This window comes from Strix aluco, chromosome W, assembly GCF_031877795.1.
Source record: "Strix aluco isolate bStrAlu1 chromosome W, bStrAlu1.hap1, whole genome shotgun sequence".
NCBI lineage: Eukaryota > Metazoa > Chordata > Aves > Strigiformes > Strigidae > Strix > Strix aluco.
Window position 1 is genome coordinate 444,389 of NC_133970.1, and position 19,663 is coordinate 464,051.

Sequence of the window (19,663 nt, forward strand, 5' to 3'; positions counted from 1 at the left end):
ATGTGGCACTTGGGGACATGGTTTAGTGGTGGACTTGGCAGTGCTGGGTTAATGGCTGGAATCGAGGGTCTTAAGGTCCTTTTCAACCTAAATGATTCCATGATATATCTTAGAGGAACTTGAAAAGCACACTCCTACCACAGGCAATTCTCCCAAGCAAAGACGTCAACGCTGCAGTGTAGTACTAGATCCAACTGGTGAGCTCCTGTGTTGCATCTTCTGATCACCAAGAGGCAATTCCATCATTGACAACTGTCTAGCTAGCCCTGGGTCTTGTACTTTTGAAAACCTTCCTGGTTCTAAAACCAGAACACTATAACAGGTTAAAACTGATCACAAGGAACACAGCACAAACTTCTGGAAGTGCCTGAAAATTTTACATTGTCCAAACAGCAGTGAAAAAAACCATTTTGACTATGCAGCAAAACTTGATAAATTTGTATTTAATTATGCCAAATGCACAACTCACTTCTGCATATCTTAAGACTTCATTTCCATGTCAATTAATTCACGTCAGCGACACGACTCTCAACAGCCAGGACACTGCGAGTGGTTTACAAGCTATCACCTGAGATGCAGTACCTCAAACACCTACACGTTGTTATGGTATCAGTGCAGACACACAACTGTGAAACAGTGTGACTCAGTACTCAGCAGATATTATAAATAGCCTATCAACAGCTGCATCCAGTCATTTACTAAGTAAACAGAAGAAAATAATTTAGATAAAGGATTGACTGATGTGAGAGTTCCAATCCATGCAATGAAATTCGCATCTACAGTCATTACAATTAGCATTTAGTGACAAAAACAGATCAAGTCATCCCTGATCGCATGCTTGCTGCTTGTTTCCTCCCTGGCACTGCAGTATCTTGCACCTCCCATTGCACTTGCATGAACTAGATCAAGAAATTAAGCTGCTTTAAAGACAGAACATTAATTGCCTGATCTAGTTCGCTAAGTGACTCTACTAATGATTTCACTGGTATAACTGAGGATGGATGGGTGGGTGGGTGGATGGTGCAGCACAGAGGCAGGAGCCAGGGCAGGAGGGGTAGGACAGACCTGTGCTGGGAACACATCTGTGATCGTTCCCATCACAGGACTGGGATCACAGTCTGTCTGGGATAAGATGTGTTGCCAGAAAACATTCCCATTGTGTGAAAACGTGCTGTTGATCACCTTGGCCTGGAACCAGCAACACCTGCAAACCACGGCGTGGTGTCTCATCAGCATCTGTAGGTGAAACTGAGGGACTGGACAGAGAGACAGGGAAGATGCAAAAAGAAAAAAATTTAAAAGATACAACAGGATCTGTATTGCTGTATGTTGACACCCCCCTGTGATGTGGAGATGAGTCCTATCAGCCATGGTTATCAACAAACCTCTGTGGGATTTCAGAGGTGTTTTGGTTCCCTGGCCAAATACCAGACTGGGTAATAACACTCCACCCACCTACGATTCCCTTGGCATTTTCAGTTGATCATGATGTTCCCAGCTTCCTGACCTAAAAATTGTTGTGTACTATTTCTGTGCACTGTTTAAACAGATGCCACATTCCAACCCAGATATTGCTTGATTCCAGAGCTGGGTGACACTATCCCTACAGTAAATTTTACTGTGTTTTTTAATGCCTGCAGCTTCTGATTGAAGTAAAAGACTCAAAGCTCACAGTCTTCTCAGACTGCAGGCGCCCTGCACCGTGTTTCAGCACACAACTACATGCCTACGTTATTAGGGCCTGGACTATCCGGGGCTGATGGCAGAAACAGCCTGATGAGGTTCAGAGCCCACCTTATATTTAAATTTATTCTAAATAAATTAAATCTGTGTTATTTCCAAACTTTTCAAATCACTGAAATACTAGTGGGTAATCCCTAATGTGACAGAAATGGGGGTGCGAAGGACACCCACGCACACGTGATTTGGTGGCTCTGGATCAGAACGTAGGTACTGTGCAGGCAGGGATGGGATGGACGCACTTTCAGGGTCAAGGGATGAGAAAGGGTGCGCGATATTCAACTGCTCCGAGATCCCCCTCTGGCAGCAGCGCTCATCGCCAGTGTACGGGCTGGAGGCGAACGCGTGGGGAGGCTGCAGAACTGTGTGTGCACACTTGTGCACTGCACTCATCGACTCCGCCCGGGCTGTGCTGGGGGCATGTGAGCGTGAGACCTCCAAGCTGCAAACCAGCTAGATAATAACAAATACAAGATGTTTGGTATTATACACTCGGATCTTGTGTCCTGTGGGTGCCTAAGGGTCAAATCTTTATTTTCTGTTGTTTAGCTCCTCATCTTTCCTTCACGCCTAACGGCAGGAGCTCCTGGCGCCGGGGAGAGAGAAGTCACCCAGCGCAATCCACCCTGTCACCTAACCAAACACGGCCGAGGGGCTGTTATCATTACCGGACAATTTTAACCCTGGCAGCCTTCCTCACAAAGAACGATCAGCATGTCAGTGTAAATCATCCCCTCAAGGTGCAGAAGTACACGAGGCTTTGGGGACCCAGCTTTAAGCTGATGTCTTCCAAAAGCCGAAAGCTAATGACACAGTTTAAGCTGGGAGAACCTGGCAAAACAAGCCAACCTGGCAAAGAAAAACACGAGACTGTATGGAGGTGGTTACCACCACATTCAGCAGCCAAATTGTGAGAATACAAAGTGTAAAATTAAGCATGAATCAAGCAAATTTTACTTATGTATTACTTAAGCCCTGCACTTGAGATATGATGTACCATCACTGCCAAGTGCCAGGGAAACCCTTCCAAGAGTTTTAAAGACTCAGTTACACAGCAGCAAATTTGCACAACATAAATACGATAGAGCTGCACATACCAAAAAGCAATATACCAGGCCAAGAGCAGAAAATACCTGCTGCCTTTACATAAAACTACATGAAATCACACGTTTTACCTTGATAGAGAGCTCTTTAATTAGAAAGCACAGAAACACAGCTCAGTGATGTAACAACGTAGCAAATTCCTGCTTTTGTTACTTTATGAACAAAGCCAGCATTCATTTTACAAGAGCAATTATTCTAATAGAGGAAGCCATTGTTGCATTAAAAATATTTTTACAGATAACACAAAAAAAATCAATCATTTTGTCCTCCTCAACAGAGGAACGTGTTTAAAGAAAACAACAGAAGAAATGACAAACTGAGACACGTACTTTCCCTCCTCCCCACAGAAACAATCAGATGTCCAGTTTCCTTAATTTGTCTCTCAACTGCTAGAGCCCTTAGATTTCTGATAAGCTAGCTGAATGGGGAGAACACTGAACTCTACTTTTATTGAAGGCTTTAAAAATTAAAGGGACCCCAAAAAACCAAAAGAGGATTTCTGTTCATATTAAGTATTTTTAAATTATTTTTTGAAAACTAACAGCAAAATATGATTAATTGAAAGAAAGCACATTCATCTTTAACTGTTTTTTGACTATAACCTTAAAATGTTAATTAGCCATCGCAGATGTCTTTCCATACCTAAGGCATACCGGCTCCCTGATCTCATTCACATGAATAAAGCTACATAGTTAATTTTATTATATTCACTTATCCTTTGATGAAAGGAATACCAAAATTAAATTCTTAGTTGGCAAGTTTCAGTAATTTTTCTTTCTTCTTACTAACTGAACTGCAACAAACCTCTTTTCATTTACATCAACTTAAAGGAAGTCTGTCAGTTCCCAGTGTAATCTCCTCTCCTTTCTTAAGTAGAGTGTTTTCAGCAGTACTTCCATTTTTCATTTGATAATAATGGCAATTTATTATACTTTTGCAGTTAATCTATGCAACCTGGCCACAAAGATTTTTACTAATCTGTTCTTAATCAAAAATGTTCTAAGCAATTAAGGTTAAAATCTGAGCTGAAATTAAACACAGTTATCACTTCAGAGTAATATGTGAGAAAACAAAAAGTTACTCTCCCCAGAATTTGCCCAAGTTTAACTGAATAATCTGACTTAAAAATACATTAATTCAAAGATTACTTCTGTGGCAATACCTGAGATCATTATTATCCCAGTGTATTTCAAACACAGTCACCTAGATTTGTAAGACAGAACCTTAAACTCTGGTTTCAATTAAGGAGGCAATCTCACACGCCAGTCTAATTAGCTAACTTTAACTGTACTTGTGGTCTCTCTTTCCTTCCACAATCATGATAAAAATAGCTTAAAATAAAAAACTGCCACTGATTCTGTATTTTAGACCAAATGAAACACTTTCTTCCTTGTAAAATTGTTCCTGTACCAATCTTTTATTATAATTGCATTATTACAAAAGTAAGGCTGAGGTTTTCGCATACACAATTCATGCTTTATTTCTGTACTTAAGACATGACAAAGTAGGAAGCAAAAGCAAGAGGAAGAATAGCTAACACTAAAATGATCAGATTAGAAATCATTAGAACTAATTATAGTTCATTACTACTGGAATTAATTAGAACTTTTATGTAAGAGGTGACATTTTTAATTGTATTCCAAATACTGAGAAAATAGATAAATACTCATAAAATTAAACTTAGAGTCCTTAAACGCACCACCAACATGGAGCAGCAGTTCTACCAGTCCTTTCCAAGGGCTTTCGCTCTCGGGAGGGCATCGCGCTGGGCCGTGTTTGTCTCCTGCCCAACGCTGCCTTCACAGGCAGCTATTTCAGTAGCGCCCCAGGGACACCCTGCCCGTTTCCAGCCTCTCCACACACACAGATCCCTTACTAACGTCCTCTCCAGACCTCACAAATCTGACCACCTTATCTGCATTAGGTATGAGGTCACTGAAAAGGTGTTATTAGCACCTGGTCTCTGAAAGCAGCCCGCACTGGGCTCCACTCTTCCCTGCAAGCTCCAAACCGCAATCGTTGGGCTTCATATGCCAGACTGAGAGGAGGCAGAAGGGTAAAACAGGCAGCGACGACTCAAAACGTTTAACTGACTAAAACCTTTTTTTAGCCCCTAGAATACTGCTGCACATCAGAAAGAACGTATTCTCATTTAGCCAGATCTATCACATCAAGACTTTTACTTTAAGACTGTAAACCCTCCAGTACCATTTCCATCCTTGAGGGGCAGTTAACAATCAGCCACTGCACAACCGGTTCCCAGGGTATTACGTACACTCGTGCATGCTTGCTCAAGACAACTGATCCCTGACAAGATAAAAGCGTGTAACATGCAGACAGAGGCCCTTCATGAATCAAACTAGAAATAAAAGACGTACATTTAAGTTGCAATTTCAGAGACAAGGCAGTAGTGCTCCAAAATTGTCACAGCTGAGTGAAAAAAGGCCTTTTCTTAGCAACCATGGACAACCACGACAACTGGACCCTTACTTAAACGGATTAAGCGAGCTGCAGTACATAAGCATAAATTATTTAGATTCCAAAATATTTCTCTTGCGTTGCCACTGCTTATTTAAACATACTAAAAAACACTGGGCACCTATGCCAAGATCTGATGCATTCCTGAAACATGAGTAACATCCAAAAAAACTCTGGTCAATGCCAGGGAAAGACAGAGTGTTAAAGATTTATTCCGTTCATTACGACAAAATGGCTTCCTATTTAGATCCCTATTATAATTAAATGTATGACACACAGCAGTCTGTTTCCACCACTCCTATTTCCTCCCTCTAACAGGGTAACAGTTATAAAAGGCTGTATCTGTGACGTATGGCAAGAGTGAATACCTGCTATTATTAGGATTACTGCATTATGAACAGTCTCTGAAAAGATGAGAATCCATTTTTCTTTATATTTTGAACAGACCAAATGGGGAGTAAGTAAAGGAGTAGCTTTGGCAGGAGGGGGGGAGTTGATGCCTGAGAGATCCTTAACACAGGCCTGAGTTGTGAGAGGATTTGGAAAATAGGAACAGAATCAATGTGCCTAAGTGAAAGAACAGGTACAAAATCTAGAACAAAGTAAATGTGTTAGGACAGTTTCTGTCCTTTGCTCCATAAGAAATAAGGAATTACTGACCAAAAATCTCAGAACAGAACTGAAGTAATCTTCTCTGAAGAACAGTGAGACACAGTGAGATGATAATGAAGTGGACTACAGACTACAGGGTGATAATCAAGCAAGCACCAAGTTCAGCTGGAGAAGAGAAGGCTCCGGGGAGACCTTACAGCAGCCTCCCAGTGCTGAAAGGGGCTACAGGAAAGGGGGGAGGGACTCTTGATCAGGGATAGGACAAGGGAGAATGGTTTTAAACTGACAGAGGGCAGATTTAGATTAGACCTAAGAAAGAAATTTTTCCCTGTGAGGGTGGTGAGGCCCTGGCACAGGTTGCCCAGAGAAGCTGTGGCTGCCCCCTCCCTGGAAGGGTTCAAGGCCAGGTTGCACGGGGCTTTGGGCAACCTGGGCTAGTGGAAGGTGTCCCTGCCCAGGGCAGGGGGGTGGGACTGGATGGTCTTTAAGGTTCCTTCCAGCCCAAGCTAGTCTGGGTTTCTATGACAATGCTGAGAATTTTATAGACTCGATGATAGAAACTCATCTGTAACTGCAAAATGGAAGACAAAAATATGGCAAAAACGTGAACCCTTACCAGTAAGTTCCTACAGCCTATTTATGTACTGATTGCAGTCACTCCTACCAGCTTTTGTTTTGTTTATACCCGTCTCTCTTCCTGAAGGAAATGCCTCTAAGTTTCTCATGGTAAACTTAAAAGTTTTCACCAACAAGAGTTCAACTGGACAACCACCAGCTGTATTATGGAATATGCTTAACCCATTAGTGACTTTTAGCTGTAATATTTTTTTTTAATCTGAGTTTCCATGGTTGAAAAAAAGATGGGACAAATGTCTCTCCATCTTTCAGCATTAGAAGAAGCCACTAACGCAGAAGGAACAGTAAGAGCTGTAAGCAGGTGGGGCAATTTTGCACAGTGTCTGCTCTATGACGTAACAGAAAAACCTGACCTCTCCCAATCTCTGTCAATAATTTCAGCACCTGATGCCAAAAGAACATTCCCATAATAGTTAGCTGCTAAGGGGAGCAGCACAGAGCTAGGGACATCTCTAACTTGTCCAGACCAGTTCATCTGTTCAAAAATCACCAGACTGCACATAAAGGTATCATATTCTGATAGTTAATTTGCAAAACTGTGTGACAGTGTAAGCCAATCTTAACCTGTCTGTTACACACTGGTTTTGTCACATTTATGAAACGGGCAGCACTAAGAGCAGTTTTCCAAAGAACTCTTGCTGAAACCCTTTTTTCTTGAAGGGTTACATGAAGTAACTTCAAGTTACACAAAGTATAATCTTGCATATATACCTGATGACTGTATTTTAAATCAAGGTATCTATATATTTCAGCAGCACTAGGACATGATGCTATAACCCACTTTGTGCAAGTCCTATCTTTTCAGTTTCACTGGGACATGAAAGCATTGCAAGCAGTCAAAATTTCAGAGCCATCCACCAGCTGGAGGCCAGTCAATAGTGGCACACCCCAGGCGCTAACACTGGGTTCTCCAGCGTTTAACATCTTAACTAGGGACCCAGATGATGGGAGAGAGCACACTTTCAGCAGGTTTGCAGATGATGCAGAACTAGGCAGAGCAGCTGACAGGCCAGGCGGATGTGCGGCCCTTCAGAGGCCCTGGGCAGCCGGGAGGAACAGGCACAAAGGAGTCTTGTGAAGCTCAAGGGGAAATGTCAAGTCCTGACCTGGGGAGAAGTGCCCCACTATTCCCCAGGAAAGGCTGGAAAGCTGCCCTGTGGAGAAGGGCCTGGGGTGCTGGCGGACACCAGGCTGGCGACGGGCCACCAACACGCCCTCACGGCCACCAGCCTCCCGGGAGCACTGCCAGCATGTCGAGGGAGGGGATCCCTCCCCTCTGCACTGAGTCCTCAAGCCTTCCTCACCTGAGTTACAGAGTCAGGAAGCAACGGAAGAAAGCAACGTTCTCTCTTGATGTCAGGTTTGGAAAATGCTGCTTCTCAAAACAGCAAAGAAACGTTCGCTTTATGAAGCAGAAGTACAGAGAGCACATGCAGTGCTCCAGCACACGGTACAGAACACAAACACGTGCACATCTCTTAACAGCTGAGGAATTACTAGAGTTCCAAAAGCATACTGCTCAGACTTAGAGGCCTCTCCAAGAACAGTTCACTAAACTGTGCTTGAAATTCTTGGGTGTTTTAGGACATGAAGCATCAAGCACTGAGGAAGGTATCTTGGCAATTTCCCATTATTCTTCCCATTAATACTCTTAACGCTCTAAAAATTTTTACTGAGCACCCCAATACTTTTTGCCCTCAAAGCTGCATGCCTGCTGTCTTTATAAAGCTACATCTGTATTGCCACTGGTAGGGGAAATGGAGGCAAAAGCAGTTTTCATATTGTGAATACGTCTGAGACTGCACAGAAGAATTCACTAAGGAATCACCATCCCTCATATCTAACAGAGTAAACCTTATACAAATTCTATGTTGTTGTGTATAGAAAGGTACAGAATTTAGAAAACAATGATATTCAAAGTTGAAACATTTTAGATGAGAGGCTAACTTGGTAAAGTCAGAGAGCAAAATGAAGCCAGGTTTACAACAGGAGGATTGCTCCAAGGAAGAGAAGCTGGTGGCTGGCTCTCCAAAGTACAGACAGCTGCACTTTACTACTTGGAACTTTCACAGAGGCCCAAAAATTCTTCATTTGCTCAGACTCATATTTAGCATTGCTTCTTGCCTGGGAGAGGGCAGATCCTGGGGAGGACACACAGAAGCGTACTACAGCACAGGGTATTTGTGAACTGACACACAACCTACCCACAGCTACTGGTCTCATATAACTAGTAACATACGTGGGGTATGACCTTGAAATTCCAAGTTTATAGCATAGAAAAATGATGATAAATCAATGCAGGGTGGGACACACAAAACACCAACCACCTTTTTCGTGACCATGTGAAGAAAATGACTGAACAGTTACAATACTGCACAAAAACTTGTGAAATACAGCAAAATGGAATGTATCAGATCCCATCCTTGTGGGATCCAGTGCAGTCCAATTAAGGGGCAGAGGAACACACTTTTTCTTGCAGACTAGCAAAGATCTAAAAAGACTGAGAACCTAGGTTGAGTTTTGTTCTGGCTGACTTGGACCTCCAACACAGAAGGGCAGCTGCCTTCAGCTCCCTCTGTCAGCGAAGAAGTGCAGTTCAGTCAGATTAACAGATTTTTAGACCTACCCAGACCTCTAAAGATGACGGACCAAAGCCTCCAATAACTGCATTTCTCAGTCAGCTGGGTGCTTAAAGTCAGCTGCCATAAATGCAGGCCCTTGCGCTCCCAACACATGAATTCTGCTATCTTCCCCACAGAAGTGTCTATTTTATTTAAACTCACTCCTTGTGTATTAGCAAACACGTATTCTACTTCCTTTCAGAATTATTCACTGTGAAGTGCTGCTGCTCACATAGCTTACCTTAAAAAACCAGTAACTCACAAAACTATAGCAAATGGATTTCTGAAGTGAAGTACAACTGTAGCTGGGAACTATTCTTGCTAATACTGGTAAGCAAGGGCAGTAGGCTTGGGAAACTCTGCTATGGTGTACAATATTAAGTAGATGAAAAAGAATATAATTAGCTGGCAAATTGCTCATTAATATTGCCTTGTGTTGCAGACACATTCAAATGACACAGACCTTTTATTGCCTCCATTAGCATTTCTTCTTTTCTCCCCTTCACTAGTCTACTCACCCTACCCTTTTTCTTTTGTTCAAAGAGATGTCCTACTTTTTCTGTTTCTCCACCAACAGCAGTTCAGCCTTTTATTCAGACTCCTGGATTTCACTATACATCTGTCATGACCAATTTTTCTATGTATGGGCTTTCTTGGCAAAAGCAATTAATACAGCCCTCAGAAAAGCCAAGTACTCTAAGAGTATAAATGCTCTAGTGTGCTAGGGGGGGTTCTATTCCTTCTAAAGCTGTTCCAGTGCTCACTACCTATCCTAGACAACTGCAGCAACTGAGATTCGAGAGATGCAAGAGCTCAAGATGCAGAATGCATGCAACTCTTGCAACCACACCAAAAGATTAGCAACAGGATAGCAGAAAAAGTTAAAAATGGACATCACCTTCTCTTAAAATGTTAACTTTTGCCTCCTGCTGCTTCTTGAAGGCGGCAGCTGAGAAGTATGACAGCGATCTTTTCCCATGTTGTCTTGACTGTACAGTAAGATTTGACGGGGAAATCATTAGTAGGTTTAGAGCCTGTTGGAATGCAGCTGCCTTTGAAAAATTGTTAGGACTGTGGCTTCTATGGGAATTGAACATGGACAAAACTGAAAAAATCCAGAAGTCATAATTTCTTGCTCTTAAAATTGGTCAAAAATGTAACTGCAATTTTAATAGAGCACTCAGAAAATAGAGGGATTAGTGGTGCATCACTTCCATAAGGCATAACGTATATATATTCTGCATGCACATGCATGAAGCAAGCAAACCGGTGTACTTTGTAAATTTTCTAACTACCAATTCTTCTCTCTGCTGCTCTTCTTCCACAATTTCTAGTCAAATTTACTGGCTTTCTCCATCTAAATTAGAGTAATTTTCAGGCAAAGAACTCTGCAGCAAAGAACTGTTTAAACAGTGCAAAAAATTTCTTGAAGAACAATCATCTCTTTAGTCATCCATCACACACATCATTACACTGATGCAATATTCCTTTATTACTGAGTACTATTCCTGGATTCCTTTTCCTCAGTATATACACTGCCACACGAATTGCAAAGCAGCAGTGAAATATGACAAAACATGACTCAAGGCGAAATGAAAGTCCCCAATTTTCCATTCAGCAGACGCACTGATTTCTGCTATTTCATACTCTCCTTGCCCATGCTACACCCTTGGGCACAAGCCACTGTAAACAGTTCCAGGCAGGCTGAAAGACCAGTAATCCCCACAGTGCTTTGAAATTCACTGTAACTTGACCACATAACACAAGGTACTCAAATGACCAGAGACAGTTTTTGAAAGCCACTAAATGTTTATCTGACCCCTTGTGAACTCTTAATAAAATACTTGGCTGTATGGGCAGACAAACAGCAACTAACATTTATACAAGCTACAGTTCCCACTGAGAGCCTGTCGGTTATGTCCTGCTACCAGAATTACAGCTCCTTCACCTCAAAGCTGAAGTCTCTCTTACTCTGGAGAAGCTGAAGGTGCATCTTTATCAGCAACATTCTAGAAAACTGCAATTTAAGCCAGCCTCAGTAAGAATGTAGGGTCAAGCTTCTGTTTAGTAAATACATGCTAGAGTCCAGCAGTACTTTGAAAATTCTGTTCTTACTAAACAATGTGCGAGTGTCCCATACATTGCTGAAGAGGGAAGGGAGCAGAGGTCACATTAAGCACCTTCCCCAGGTATTCAGCTCTATTATATTAGGACCCATCGACACGCTTATCTTGGACCGTGCTGCGGTACTCGTGGCCGATGGAAGAATTGTAGACTGAGGTTCAAGAAAAGAGAACCATGAATAAAGAAAAAAGAAGTCATGAAAGTATCAGGAGGCAGAGAAATGAGATAGCAGTGACAGAACCAGAGAAAACATGCTGACATCTGCTCAGATGAAATTTTCCAAAGGTACTAAGCACATTCTTTCAACCCTCTGATCCGAGTAGCACTTATGTTCAGGAAGGCATTAGACTTGGCAATATCCGACATCATGTTTTTGCTTTAATGATTTTCCTCATGTTAAGGAAAAAAAAACAAAAGGCATTGCAAGAATTCTAAACACCAAGTTTATCTGACACAAGAATGCCCTATACCTGTTATTTATTAGGACACTGAGGGGACACATGGCTGACCAGAGAGAAACAGGAAACCAGCTCATGTTGAGGCCACCAAAATGCTGAATAGCGGACAGTTAACTGGTCATCTTAATTTTGTTACCTGAATGATCATTTACACCAATACACGTTCAGCCACTTTTTTTCTTGCTGAGGCAAAGAACTTTGAGAGCTGATAAATTTTAAAGGTTAGAAATAACACACGTGTTCATAACAGAAAGAATAGCCAAGACTGTGTCGGCTTCCTGGACTTTGGCATTTCCAGCTGTGGAACAGGCACGCACACGCTTCCCTGCAAGGCCTGGCTCGGCAGCCCCGTGTCAGCGGGGACTACATCTGGCACAGGGGAAGAAGGCCATGTCTTAGTTTATACTTTGGATTGTTTGACGAACTATGCTATTGCCAGACTGCTCCTCAGAAGTGATCTTTCGGAGAGTTCCCAAGCTGGTACAAAAACCACCCCTCCAAACAATCTAACTCTCACCCTCGAGCTTGTGCCTTACAGCAGGAAACCAGAGCCATGCCCATTTTAACTATTCATTTGATCAATGATTTTTTCCTCTAATGTAACCTGTTTCTGATGGAATTTAGAAGCTTATGAAAATTCAACTTAGAATAATGTGAATTTTTGTTTAATTCTTTAAGAAAAGTATAGTTACTAGTTTATGTAGATCAGTCAGTAATATTTACTGCAAAGTCTTTATGGTGGGTAATTAATTTAAATTTCAGTCATAAAAAAACAGTAGGGTAACTGGTAATATTATCTCACATGGTGAAAAATAAAGAACATAGGGGAAAAACCTTGAAAAGTTTTTTTTTCATGTTGTGCACATTTTTTTAAAATCAGCTCCCAGTTGTTTGTATCCTGAAATTCTGCACCATGAGTTGCTCTTTCTGTATTCTAAATTTGCTTAGAACAAAAAGCAGGAAAACCAGAACTCCAGAAATATTTGCTGCAAATGTTTGGTCGGAAATGCTAATCCCCGTAAAATTCGGGAACACAACAACAAAAGGCAAGGAGGAGTTCCCTCCAACTCCAAGCTCACAGAACCTCGCCGGGAGGAGACCGCAGCACAAGGGAAATGCACACATCAGCTCCATGGAGAATGGAGCTGGCGCTGCAAACTGACCACTCCAAATTCCTTTCCCCCTCCTCTTCCCACATCTGTTTGGCCTGGCACCCGGCACAGGAGATCAACTGATGTCACCTGCCCAGTCCAGCACTGCTGGAACTCGCTGCTCGGGACAAAACCAAACGCGGAAAGCAGGCAGACAGCTCAGCAGCTTGGGGACAGGAGAGGCGGTTTATGTGGACCTGCTGCCTGAAACCACAGCGTGAACTCGCCAGGGAACGTTCCCCCCACCCGCAACTGCTGCTCCGTCACCTCCCAGACTCCCAGCTCCTGCTGCTCATGAACAGGATCAGCGCAGCGAGCGGTGGGTCACGGAACCAATAGATCAGTAAAAAATGCTGATCATAACAGATGCAAAAAGAATCACATGTTTTGAAATCACAGGCAGGCTCCCAGGGACGAGCACATTCTGCAGATACCCTGAGAGCCCGGCTCCCCAGAGCAAAGGTGGGCATTGTTCTGCCTAACGCCTTCCAGCAGACGTACCTTGTCGCATTCCCCGCGGTTAGAAAGTTCAACTGCCTTCTCTGTTTCCATGTGCTCTTAGCTTCATGACACAGGAACTATTTAAGGTAAGATCATACTCCGTAACTCCAAATAAGTGATAAATTAGATGGGTATTGTAGTAACACCCAGTCTTTAGTATCAGGAAAAGTTAGGCAGGATTGATAAATTTCAAAGATATCAGGTCCTACTGTGGGATGAAGATGCATCTAGTTAATAGAAAATTAAAATATTTTACATTTTTATGTACAGATACACTCTGCAAAGTTGGGCAGTTGGTTAATTGTCCAAATTCACAGTATTTACAAGTCTATATAGGGAGAACAACCAAATTCTGTACAGAAACCCTTCTCCACACGCTTTTTATTTCTCCTAACAGAAAACTAAATATCAAAAAACTAGCACAATGCAATGCCAATTCCCTAAGCCAAAGCCACCACAAGGTTTACTGTGGGGATGGCAACAGTAAGACAGTTTCGCTTCCACTTCTCTCATTAAATATGAAGCAGGTAAGGTTTGCTTTAACTCTAGCTGTTTGCATTAGGGCAGATGTTGCAAGGCCAAAAAGATATTAAAAATGGTGACATCAGAGAAAACCCAATCTATTAAGAGCAGTTTCCCACATCTAAACAGTTGCTGTAAGGTTTTCTCATGCTCAACTACTGTATCATTACCCACAAAGCCCACATCTGCAAAGAACAAAAAAAACCCACTTCACTTAAGATCAGATCTTTTAATAGAGTAAATGAAAAACATAACAGATCTCAAATAATGTCACCACAAATTAATTGATTTCTGAAAACCCCTTTGGTTTTGGCTTTAAGCACCAAATTGTAGCAGCTTTTTTTGCATTTCATACTTCATGTATTACTGCAAACTTTCAGAAGTTATTAGTACACAGCCTCACTTCCAAGAGAGGTAATTGTTTGAAAACAGAAATATAATTTATTTCATTATGAAATTTTTATGTCCAGAATTGACTCACAAAAGCACATTTAGGTTCTGGATTACATCCAAACTGATAATTATGTTTTAAACTACTTCCATTGTAATTCTTGATATTCCTCATTTTCCTCGTTCTGTTTTACGGCTGTACATGTGACTGCACACAACTGACTGGAGAGCAAAAGGGCAGCAATACCAGGAACAAGGAGAGAGACTGACTATTCAGTGCACATAGGTTGGGATGAAAGTAATCACAGAGTTGGTATCAGATCTGTTTTCCAAAATTCAGAATCAGAATATTAGTCTTAAAACAAAATGTCTATTTTTGAGGTCCTTACTGAACCATAATACCATTCCTCCTGGAATCAGGAGAAAAATCTTCCACATATTTCTGAATGTAAATTAATAAAACAAGCAAATATTTAAGTACATCAATATGTCACTGTCAAAGAAACAGCAAAGTCTGCCTTTTCAAAGGTGTATCAGCCTGTGTAATGCCAGGAAAACGCAGGCAGATTTAAATGCCTCCTTCAAAACAGTTTTTCTTCCCTGATGGTTGCTACGCAAATAGAAGCAACCTTTTATTGAGAGTACAGATTGTCCTTTTAGATGAAAAACTGTCTTCAGCACATTTCCTTCATTCAGTAGCATTCATTTACTGAATCTTTCCTACAAAGTATGTTCAGAGAAAGCTCAATTTACAGTTCAGAGTGGTTTTGGTTTTTTCCCCTTTTTCCCCCCAGAGCTTAATGATAGCACTTTATCTTGGGCAGGAGACAAAGCAGACAATCTGCAGTATGTTGCCAATACAGGAACAAAGCAAAATAAGATTTTACTTTAAAGTATGTGAGAATTTAAAACTCTTCCAATGACTCAGAAAGACTGATAATCGCAGAAGTTGACAGGCATAATCCTGAGGACTGGAGGACCTGCTACCACTTTTGAAGATGTTAGAAATTTCTGTGTGCTCATCTGTCAGCAGGGAACAGACTGAAATATATGGTACGCTGAGACCTACAGACTCGTTGCTGAGCAAATAAATTCTGCAGCGTAGCTCTGTCGACCAGCGAGCTTTCCCAGTGGCAACCAGATAATGCTGTGCTTGGAAGGTGCATTGTTCTGGCAAAGCTTGTATCTGTCCCCGCTCTGGCTCCCCTCCTCCTGTCTGAAAGGGTTGTTTGTTTGCCGCTGTGCCCCAAACAGGACTTTGGCTGGCACTGCTGCGCTGCCGTTGCAGTTTGGGATTTTGTCCCACGCTCCAGCAGACACGTGTTTACGCGCAGAGTAACGTTTGAGCGTGGATGTACCTATGGTGAAGATGACCTCTGAGCAGTCAGTCTGAGCAGCTTCGCTACCTCAGAAGAGCTGATTATTAAGCTGAAGCCTTTGGAATGACTATGGCTAAATGTAAGAACAGAGCAGTGAAAGGAAGTTCATGAGGGCAGCTTCAACCATACTGAAGTCGATGGCAGAATTCCCAACAGGTTCAGATTGGTCAAGGTTCAGCCATATACCTTCAAATCCTACAAACCAAAATCTTATATTGCTGTCTGAGTCTGCATGAAGGCCCCGAGTTGGACCTCCTGGAAGATCAGGCACAGACAGCTTTGCTATCTTCACTGAACATTTTAGTTCACAGCAGTTATGCTCAGTCCTTCACAGGAAGCAATCCCTACCCCTCTTTCACCCAGCTAGTTTCTTGTTTCTATTTGGCAGGTTTTATCTCAGCCTGCAGGGAACAGAAGCCTGTTCCTCTGACTCACTCTGACTGACTCCGAGAGCGAGTCACACGGCAGCGCAAAGCGCTCCGACTTCAGAAAGGACCTTTCGCAAGACTGGAAGTGAATCGGGAAAGCTGATAATGTCACAAGTACTGTAAACTATATAAATAAACGAAATCTTTCAGAGTTACGCCGTAGCTTGATTCGTGCGCCTGGTAGAGTATCTCTTGCAATCCTAAGCCTTAAAACATCAATATTAAAAAAAACCCTTCATGAATCAGTGTAGGGCTAGAAATCCATCTTATGGATTGCTGAACTCTGGGAGGCTGAGTGTGAGTAAACACGCTGCTACATACCTGCAAGCTGCATCACCAAATATACCGCAGCGTTTCCCAACAAGAATAGTTCACTTGTGGTTCTAATAATTCAGTGTGCTGGCAAGCACTCTCTGATAGAGTTTCTAAAAATACTGAAGTGTTAGTAACACGGCAACTACAGCAGCCTCCGCTGACAGACCTTTGGAGAGAGCACAAGACTCGGTGTGTACGTTGAAGGAGACTCTGCTCAACTTTTCAACAATAAAGTTTAGTTCCACTTCCATGGAATTTGAAGCAAATAAATGTCTTGTGGTAATATGACTCTGAATATAAAACCATGCTTGAAGCAGATTTCAAATAACTAAATGGTTAGGATATTTGTAATTTAAAGTCTTTACAACACTGAATACTAAAAGATTAAAGTATTACTGCTAAACTGCACAAAACTTGTATTAGTTTTTCACTATCAAGGACATGTGCAAAATATAATGGATAAAATTCTTAGCTTTGATAATAATGCTTTAAATCATATTTAGCAACATAAATATTTTAAATAACTGTGATTTAACATAATCCCTTAAATAATAATGCTAATTCCACATCTTGATATGCTGTGGGTTTTATTTACAGGATGTGGAGTAGAAATAATTTTAAGAGCAGAAAAAAATTTATTTTTGTTTTTTAAAAATTACATACACTCTTTTAAGCACTTACTTAAGGTAAAACTTAGGCTATAACTTTCCCCAGGAGGATTATTATCAGTCTCTCATGTCTTCTTTGAAAGGATTTTCACTGTTTGATGATTACATTCCTTTTTAAAGTAGCTTATTTTCAATAATAAAAGCATGTAAATACCAGAGTTTTATGCTTGTGTTTTTCTAAATACCATACTCCAGAGTTTTATGCTCCAGCAATCTGTTGAATACTAAAGTTAACGCTGAATATGTAGGCTCCTGTTGCCTTATTTATTATAAACAGTGATTGTATATTATTCTTTGCCATTAAAAAAACCTCTTAAGTCTTCAACAACTAACTGAAAAGTAGGTCAGTCAGGTCAGAAATTTACAGCTGAATCTCTCTTTTACTGAAGATAAAAATCTGACCATACCACAAAGTTTATATTCTCTTATTCTTTTCTAGAATACGTAAGATACAGCCTGGAAATGTCAGTCACCCGAGAGGTTCTTCCTTGCGACCCAGGCTGAAGGGGAAGATGAAGCCCTGTACCAGAGCAACTGAACCGCTCTGAACTTACCCCACAGTATACAGTGCAGTATGGATTTTATTTGCACAACTCATCTAGTCAGAAGAAAAATTTTTTTTTTTTTTTACTTTCACTTCCAACACACTGTACCCCCTTGCCTCCAAGGCTTGAGGAGTCAGCACACGACAGACCTGTAAGCCGGAATGGCATTCTGGTAGTGATAATGCCTGGGACTTTAACTCCAGAATTAGCTTTTCCCACATATATAAGACACAGATACTATAATATCAGAGGATTTAAATAGAGCGAAGGTGAGTTTTTCCCTTTTTATTTATTTGTTATTTTGAGACAAAACCTGCATGGTCATACTGCTGATTTTATTAACCTATTTTGCTGACTTCTGGAAGCTACCAATGCCATCCTATTAGATGAAAAAACAGATAAAAGCACCAGATTTTAGAGAAATGTATGCAGTAATACATTTTACACTGAGATTTAACATAGAAACTAAGTAAACAGGATGGATTTGGATTAGCTTTTTGAACTAGAACAGGCATAAAACATGCACATTCCTAAATTCTTCATTACTTGACAGCTTTTCTCAAATAGGAAAACAGCTGAATAGGACAAAAAAGCAATCCAGACTCTGTATCTGGTTTATTATCTGTAATTTTCTATACCAAAGCTGCTCTGGCTGGCACCTTCAGCGTTAAGACTGTGTCAGCATTTCCATTATAAACTGAAGGCCTTATAAACTCAGCTTTCAAGAGATCACTGTGTACTGAAACTCAGCATACAATTTTTCCATGCAGGAGCAAATAGTTTATTACTGCTGTTAAAAAAAGTGATGTTATTTCCAGCACTTCTGCTTGAAGTTTCTTTACAGAAGAATACCAAAAGATACAGCAGCTTTCAGGAAGAAAAACGCCTGACAACGAAGTCTAATAAAATTCAGAATCATTTCCCAGGGAAATTTGAGACTGTGTAGGGATAAAGACAGCACTGCCAATTCTTGACTGCCTGAAAACCTGACTGACAATTGTGGATGGATTTCTTGATTCTGCAAGCTGATCTACACTGCTTGCAGTGTGCTGTTTGTCCTCCACTTACAGGAGAAAAAACCCCCAACAACTCAAATCCATGAAAAATAAAAGAAAAAAAACCCCAAATCAGCCTGCCCCTTGGTACTTTCCTTCTTGTAGACTAGCTTCTGCTCTATATGTTTGAACATGACAGCCTGCCCCTTCCAGGATGGGAAGATCTTTTACAAACAGATGTGCAAGCTGGTGTAAAGGCTCATTAAGGAGGGGGCCAGGTGACTCTGGGGGTGGGCGGCAGTTACACACGAAGGCAAGTCCCAAAGGGGGCTGTAACCTACAGCAGAGCCCTGAACAGAAAAGGGTGAAAAAGAAGGTTATCTCTGGGCACAGCCTGTTGTGGTCAGGGAGATCTTTCTTTCAGTGCAACCTAGAGGTAGGTTTGTTGAGCAGAGAGGAGGGAACAAGAACTGACTTTGTCCTTGACAGAAAACCTAAAAAGACTTGAGGGATGGAATTCATCACCTCTACCTGCAGATGTCAACCAAGTCCTTATCTGCACAGAACAGAGGCTTTCCAGATAGCCATCTGCACTCCTTGTATAGCAAGCGGAGAGACGGGAAATTCATAGCACTGTTCATTTGAGCTATTTTAAACATCTAGCTAAGGGCAACATGAATTATGTTCTAGAAACGCCTGTTAGAGCCCAGGCAGCAAGCCCTGAAGGAGGTCTCCAAACTTAGACATGTGCAATGTACAGATAAAGTCGCCGAGCAGCATCAGGCCTGGGCAGCGCCGGCAGAGAAATCGGGCTGTTAGAGCAGTGCCCGAGCGCGGGCGGCTGTACCGATTCAGCTGCCCTGGCAAGAGACACTTGCTTCTGACACGGCTTTTGCCTGGTTTAGAAGACCTCCACCTTTTCAAGAACATGCTCTTGGTATAACAAAGGCTAGCAAATAAACTGTTAACGATTTGACTCTCCTTGTTTTGTACCAC

At 41.6% G+C, this 19,663-nt stretch overlaps 1 protein-coding gene and 1 long non-coding RNA gene across 11 annotated transcripts in view; one reads left to right on the forward strand and one right to left on the reverse strand.

Annotated features, from left to right (window-relative positions):
- The window catches only part of LOC141917864 (E3 ubiquitin-protein ligase NEDD4-like), a 176,091-nt gene that overhangs the window by 61,503 nt on the left and 94,925 nt on the right, over window positions 1-19,663 (reverse strand). The gene's annotated exons all lie outside the window — the stretch shown is intronic.
- LOC141917743 (uncharacterized) lies at window positions 16,631-18,799 on the forward strand. Of its 2 annotated transcripts, none has more exons than XR_012621427.1 (3): window positions 16,631-16,738; window positions 17,567-17,941; window positions 18,443-18,799. It is a non-coding gene; the product is annotated as an uncharacterized LOC141917743 (long non-coding RNA). The 2 variants fall into 2 exon arrangements; XR_012621428.1 differs by having other exon boundaries at window positions 18,491-18,799.